Source organism: Callorhinus ursinus, unplaced genomic scaffold (assembly GCF_003265705.2).
Source record: "Callorhinus ursinus isolate GAN/ISIS: 27379988/994484 unplaced genomic scaffold, GSC_fseal_2.0 scaffold4, whole genome shotgun sequence".
NCBI classification, from domain to species: Eukaryota; Metazoa; Chordata; class Mammalia; order Carnivora; family Otariidae; genus Callorhinus; species Callorhinus ursinus.
The window spans coordinates 10,743,650-10,749,823 of record NW_027397066.1 but is presented as its reverse complement, the minus strand read 5'-3'; the positions used below and the strand labels follow the sequence as shown (position 1 = coordinate 10,749,823).

At 42.2% G+C, this 6,174-nt stretch overlaps 1 non-coding gene across 1 annotated transcript; it reads right to left on the bottom strand.

The window, feature by feature from the left end:
- Window positions 1-642: 642 nt before the first annotated feature.
- On the bottom strand, window positions 643-749 carry LOC112836193 (U6 spliceosomal RNA). Its single transcript, XR_003211420.1, has one exon. It is a non-coding gene; the product is annotated as a U6 spliceosomal RNA (small nuclear RNA).
- Between the last annotated feature and the right edge of the window lie 5,425 nt (window positions 750-6,174).

Below are 6,174 nucleotides of genomic sequence, written 5' to 3'. Positions count from 1 at the left end.
TCTGCCCAGTGCACCTAGTATGCGGTAGATAACCGACTACCACCAGTTAAGCTATCTAAGTTGCAAGATCCTCCTGTCTGCTTCTCTGATCTCCCTTGTCTACCTCTGTTTGGCCACACCCCTGGTTTAGGTTTCATATGTCCTTTAGATTGTGGTCACGGCCACCCACCTGGGCTCTCTGCTGCCAGATCCATTTATCTCTACTGAGTTCAGAGTCATCTGTTCAAAATTAAATTTGGCCACCCTGTTTCTAAAGCTCTCAATGGCTCACCATTTCAGCAGGAGGTAGCCCTCCGTCCTCACTCTTGCTCACCAGGCTCTTTGAAAGGGCAGTTCTCACCATTGTTGCAGAGCTCTGTCTGTCAGCCCACTCCAGTGACTGGTCACAGGAGAGAGCAATGGGGCCAAGAGGTGAGGGGACATTTCCCCTCCTATCCCAGCTCCCCCACCTGACATAGAGCATCCCCCCCCTCCCCACTCTCAGCCCAGAATACTGCCCTCTGCAGGACCTGTGTGGTAAAGGTCTCTGTGTTGAGTCCTGAGGGCAGAGAAGATGGGAGTATTTCAGGGGAGGAGGATGCCTTCCTCTCATTCCACTGCCTTTAGCATTTTATTTATTTATTTATTTATTTATTTATTTATTTATTTATGGAATGCTTCACGAATTTGCATGTCATCCTTGCTCAGGGGCCATGCTAATCTTCTCTGTATCATTCCAATTTTAGTATATGTGCTGCCGAAGCAAGCACTGCCTTTAGCATTTTAATAAATAGGAATATCTGTTCAAAAACCTGTACATAACAGGATAAACTTATTCTTTCTGCATCTCAAACAAACCTCATGGGTCATGCAGCAGCCAATCATTTTGGGAAGATTAATGGCAACAGCTGAGACTGTACTGGGCATTTTTTGCTACATTGTGTAATTTTAGTCCTTGCAATAACATGTGAGAGTATCATAGTAATTTAATTTTATAGATTAGAAAACGGACCTTCAAAATGTTAAGTAACTTTTCTAGGATCAACCAGCTTGTATGTGCAGAGGTGGGATTTAAATTCAAGTTAAGACCATGTTTACAATGAACCATATAAGCATAATTCTTGCTTGTGAAGGGCATCATAATTCTCATTACCCTCTCTTTAAGTGAACTCCACTCTATGTGTCTAGGCCAACCACACCAAATTTTAGTCTACCTGTGAAAGGTACTATATTTGAATTCCCAGGAATACTACAAAGCTCTCCAGGGGATACTGAGATTTCCCCTTGTATACACCTGCACATTCTGTACCTCACTGGGGATTAAATAGTTTGCTGGTCTAATTTAATTGATGTTGGGATAAAGAATGTAAGAGCGATTATGTTGCCACATGAAAGACTATGACACCTGAGTGGGACTCTCTAGGTGGGCATTGGAGACCAGAGAGACTTGGTGAGATACCTAGAAGGAAGTGTGAAGTTCGGCAGCAGTTGGAAACAGTGCCAGAAGGCACCTTCACATTGAAATGATTGATTTCCTCGCTCCTCTGCTTCCTCCTACACTGTAAGCTCCGTGGAGGCAGGGGCCATGTCTTCCTCGACTGGATGCATCGTTTCTAGCAGTGCCCAATACAGAGTGTCTTTATTACACAGCTTGAGACAACTAGTGACTTCTCCGTAGGAAGGAGATGCGCAAAGAACAGAGCAGCAGTCCTCACAGGCAGTGCAGGTGCATCATAATATGAGGATCCTGTGGGATCCACCCCTGCCTCGCTATATAGCCTCATTCACAACACTCACCCTCACTCACTGTGCATGCCCCCCACCCCACTGACCTTCTGCTAGTTTCTGGAATATGCCAACCCCCCTCTGCCTTAGGGTCTTAAGGTGCTGTAGCCTGTCTGAGATGATCTTGTCCACATTCCATTCTAAGACTCCCTCTTCTTCGGTCTCAAAACATACCCTCTCTGGGGCGCCTGGGTGGTTCAGTCGTTCAGCGTCTGCCTTCGGCTCGGTTCATGATCCCGGGGTCCTGGGAATGAGCCCCGCATCGGGCTCCCCGCTCCGCGGGAAGCCTGCTTCTCCCTCTCCCACTCCCCCTGCTTGTGTTCCTGCTCTTGCTATCTCTCTCTCTCTCTGTCAAATAAATAAAATATTTAAAAAAATACCCTCTCTGACCCAGTTTTTGTTCTGCCCTCCTTTTATGAGCTCTCAGAGAACATTTTTTTCACAGTATTTACACAATTGTAAGCTTAATATTTACTTAGTAGACCTTGCTTGTTACCTGTTTCTTGCACTAGACTGACATCTCCATGACAACAGGAGACTGTCTACTTAGTAACAGCATTCTTAGTGTTTGTCAGGATGTCAAAGACAGAGTAGGTACTCATTGCTTGCTGAATAGTTGATTTTCAACAAGCTATGTGCCAGCAATTATGATGCCCAATGAGATAAGTAAATGTCGCTGTATTTATGCTCTTTATGATCAAATAAAGAATATAAAAAACACTGGGAGGGGGGGCGTGCGCCTGGGTGGCTCAGTCGGTTAAGCATCTGCCTTTGGCTCAGGTCATGATCCCAGGGTTCATGGGAACCCCAACATCTGGCTCCCTGTTCAGCGGGGAGCTTGCTTCTCCCTCTGCCTCTGTCCCTCCCCTTCCATTTGTGTGCGCGTGTGCTCTCTCTCTCTCCCAAATAATAAATAAATTTTTAAAAATAAATAAATAAGTAAAAAACACTGGGAATTGAGTAGTGTAGAGAACAGAGGGTTTGGTAGTAGTGTGCACTAGACACTGTATTAAGAGGGATAGGCATGTTTTTTAATCAAAAATTTAATATGGTCATGTTCCAATTTATGTGAGAGCTAATATGTGAGTAAAGAACATTGCTGTGTTGACAGTATTAGATATTCCTACATGGAATGTACCAAAGCAATAGACTTATAAATGGCAGAAAAATCTAATTCTGAGAATTATAGCCAAAATAGTGGATGCACAGGTTAGAGGTGTTTATTCATAATGATGATGATGTGTGCACATATTATGTTTTATAATTCACACAACACTTTCTCAGTTAGTCATCAATTCTCTTGATCCTAAGGCTGTTAAGCCATGACACATGCCTCTTGAGAGTGCAGATCTGTTTGTGCTCAGCAACAGGAGCTGTTTCTGTGAGGGCTGGGATTCTGCAAAAGGGGTTGACTGGACCATTTCACCCATACATGTTCATAAAAGATCTTAAAATTTTGATTTTTTTAATGTTATCTATAAATAGAGAGCACTCTGTGTGTTTGTGTGTATTTTTCATAATCCAGTTTGACATTTTTTTATCTTTTAGTATCCTGGAATCCTTAAAATTGGGGAAAGCCTATGTCATTGAAAGGCTCTGTGTCCACAGTCCCCTATAAATTGAATAAAAAGGACACATTCAACAGGCTCAAGAACCAGCAAGGCTCAGACTTCTCCTTCCTCTGGCCTCCAGACTCCCTGGGAGCATGAGTGTCATGCTCATTTTCAAATTTCAGTGCCATGATTCTCAGTTGTGTGAATACTGGTGAGTCATGTCACCTCTCTGGGTCTTAGTTTCTTCATCTATTAAGTGACAATGCAAATTTCAGTCCACAATCCCTATTCCACAATTCTGAAATCCAGAAAAAGTCCTAAAATATGAAAAAAAAAATTTCCCATAAGTTTGGGACAAAAGTTCTTTCTGGCAGCAAAACTTTTCTGAATTGACATGCAACTATTTAAGTAATCATTTGTCACACTTTGTCTCAATATTCACAATGTGAGAGCAGAAATGGTAAAGTTTCTTTTTAGATTTTATTTATTTATTTGAGAGACAGAATGAGAGAGAGAGAGCACATGGGGGGGAGGGGCAGAGGGAGAAGCAGACTCCCTGCTGAGCAGGGAGCCCGATGTGGGACTCGATCCTGGGACTCCAGGATCATGACCTGAGCCCAAGGCAGTCGCTTAACCAACTGAGCTACCCAGGTGTCCCGTGAGAGCAGAAATGTTAATGTATTTATGCTGGAGATATTTTATAGTATACAACAGATATACTATGCTTTTATAGAGCCATAAACTTCTACAAGCTCCAGGAGCTTCATGTGAGGGGCTGGAACCCTGTTCTTCATGGTGTGCTGCTGGGGTTTGAAAAAGGTAGGATCCTTGGCTCATAGCAAGAGCTCAACAAAGGGTAGTCCTATTTACAAGGTATTCTTTTGGCTCTCCCCCATTAAACATTAGCACCCCTGCCCCTTCACTGGCCATCTGGTTGGTAAACATTGGGCTTTGGATCATTCTATCTGTGACTGAGTATAATATCAGCAATTGGTTGTTTAAGAGAGAGATGAAGGAATTGGAAGAAGGGAAGGAAGAGGAAGGAAAAGAAGAAGAGGAGGAGAAGTAAAAATAGAAAAAAGAAAACAAATCAAGGAGAGAACAAAAGAATCAAGGATATAAGAATGGAACAAGCCTGTTGCCCTAGCAATGGGGTTTATACTCATCACCCCTGTAAAACTGTTCTCTCGAGTCTCTATTGATACCCATGTTGACAAACTCAATGGCAAAGTGCTTAAGAGGAGTCCCTAGAGTCAGACTGCCTGTTTGACGCCAAACAGCTGGGTGATTGTGATAGACAGACCCTAAATGACACCCCCCTATAATCTCTCCCCCTTGGCTGCAGGTGGAACCTGTGACTTGCTTCTAATCAATGAAATATGACTAAAGTTATGGGTGGTCATGATTGCATTACATTACATAAGACTATGTCCTGCTAGAAGACTCATTCTAGAGATTCTTCTTGCAGACTACATGAGGTAAACGGCTACACTGAGGAAAGTCACATGGTAAAGAACTGGAGGTAGCCTCTGGAAATTGCATGAAGCCTCTTGCCAACAGCCAGCAAAGAACTGAGTGAGCTTGGGAGCAGAATCTTCCCTCTTTGAGCCTACAGATAACACAGCCCAGCCAAAATTTGGTTGCAACTTTGTGAAGTTCTAAGCAAAGGACCCAAGCAAGCTGTGGTTGGACTTCTTACCCACAAAACTGAGATAATAAATACGTGGGTTTTTTTTGTTTGTTTGTTTTGTTTTGTTTGTTTGTTTTGAGCTGCTACATTTGTAGTATTATCATTATACAGCATAGGAAACTAATACAGTGACTTTGGGAGCCAACATTTCTATGCCTTGGCTCCCTGTGCCACAAAATAGAAATGACAGTAGTATTCATCCTGGGGTATTGCTGTGAACAATGCAATAATAACATATGGAACACAAGATAGTACCGGCACATAAAGAGTTATATAAGCTTAGCTATTATAATTACACATGACCTATCACCTTGACATGGTTTAACATCTCAAAAATATTTGCTTCTTTGGCCTTTAGAAAATCTTGTCCTCTTGGTTTTCCTCTTATTTTTGCTCATATTTCTCAGTCTCATTCACAAACTTCTCTTTAGTCCTTCCGTCAGGATCCCGCCTTCTTGTCTGCTCACCCTTAGCATCTCCCTGACTGCTCCAGGGAAGAATTCCTTTCTCTTGTCCATAGTATACTAAGCACTTCTAAAGGATTAGCTCCCTGCAGACCTTGATTGAGTGGTTTTTGTTGAAAAGGAATGAGAAATTCTAAAAACAAAGGGATGAATTCAAGTAAAAATAGTATTTTAGGCCCCTGGGTGTACCTAAGACATTGTGTCAGGTGCTTTCACATTGTATAATTAATCTATACAGCTGTCCCCAGAGGTCAGCATTATTTGCACCAAGGAAAGAGAAAAAGGGAGGCTCAGAGAAGTGAATGGCAGTGTGAGCAAAGAAAAGAGCATTAGCTTTGGAGATAAATCTGGGTTCAAAGTCAGCCTCTGTCTCTTGATAGCTGTCTGACCCTAAACAAATTGTTGAACCTTTCTGAGCAAAATGGTGGTAGTAATATTCATATGGATGATAGATAGATAAAAAGATAAGGTTTAGATAAATAGGTGATAGCTGAAAATTCACTGGAAGAAAGATGACTAAGTCTTCATGAAATATATAAGGTGATACTTCATGATTCTTGATGATCTTCAGGAGAATGTCTTGACTGAGTTGAAGTTTTTTAGGTTCTCACTGGTTAATGGAGAGGGATACAGGGCTTAGGAAAAACACCTGTGTTCCAGATGGCCTCAAGGTCTAGTGTTGCTTATTTCATGCATTGAGATT